Source organism: Bacillus rossius, unplaced genomic scaffold (assembly GCF_032445375.1).
Source record: "Bacillus rossius redtenbacheri isolate Brsri unplaced genomic scaffold, Brsri_v3 Brsri_v3_scf143, whole genome shotgun sequence".
Lineage (NCBI taxonomy): Eukaryota > Metazoa > Arthropoda > Insecta > Phasmatodea > Bacillidae > Bacillus > Bacillus rossius.
The window spans coordinates 40,697-41,799 of NW_026962315.1; the positions used below are offsets into that span (position 1 = coordinate 40,697).

General features: G+C 38.2%; 1 non-coding gene across 1 annotated transcript; it reads left to right on the forward strand.

Moving 5' to 3' along the window:
- Window positions 1-727: 727 nt before the first annotated feature.
- On the forward strand, window positions 728-846 carry LOC134543669 (5S ribosomal RNA). Its single transcript, XR_010077151.1, has one exon. It is a non-coding gene; the product is annotated as a 5S ribosomal RNA (ribosomal RNA).
- Window positions 847-1,103: the final 257 nt, after the last annotated feature.

Consider the following 1,103-nt stretch of genomic DNA (forward strand, 5'->3'; position numbering starts at 1 on the left):
AAAATGGCGGCCCCGAGTGCAAATTTCTCGTCTGCACTGCTGGCTGGATGATTATGTGATGTTTTGAAGGAGGGTGTTTTTTTTTTTGTTTGGATTTTGTGTGAGGGGGGGAGGGGGCTGGGCTAGCTTTTTTTTTTTTTTAAATTTTCTAAACATTCATCTCTTATGTAACAGTGTTCAGCATTAAAAAATTTAAAAGAAGAGGCACTTACTCATCAATTTCAAAACAGCCTATGAAGAAAAATAAAAAAAATTTAAATTCATTCCAGTTTTATACATTCATGATTTGATCACATGTATAACTTTTCTTTTTTATTACCTTATTTAATTTTATTATTATTACTACTATTGCTGCTACAACCTAGAAGATACCTCAGTGATACTAATACCTGCTGGTAAAGTTAAAGGTTTCACCTTTCTTTCTTTAAACATATCACAATACCTTTCTTGAGTTAAATATTATCTAATGGCTTTAAGAAGTTATGGTAATGTTCATCAGTTATAGAGTGTGGGTTTGTGTGTGTGTGTGAGAGTGTATTTTGAAGAGGGCTTTGGTGGTTGGGATGGTGAGGGTGGTGGGTGTTGTGTGTGGGGAGGGGGGGGGGGGGGGGGGGGAAGTAAAAGAGTGTTCATTACACGATTTCTCCTGTTGTTTGTAACAATCACACCTGGTATAGCTATTTCGAGTGGCAAATACAAACTGCAAAAAAAAAACATCTATATCATTGCCAACGGCCATATCACGATGAACACACCGGTTCTCGTCCGATCACCGAAGTTAAGCATCGTCGAGCGTGGTTAGTACTTAGATGGGTGACCGCTTGGGAACACCACGTGCCGTTGGCACTACTATTTTGCACCCTACAGAAAAAAATTTTTTTTTAAAAATTTCAATTTTAAATTTTTTTTTCCCCCACAATCACCACATTTCCCCCCCCCCCCCCCCCTAACACACACACACACACACACTCACTCTCTATCAATCAATCAATCAATCAATCAATCAATCAATCAATCACTCACTCACTCACCCACCCAGCAGCAGCTGTGAATCTTTGCATGTGTATACCTCATACAAAATTCAAAGTGAAAAAATAAATAGA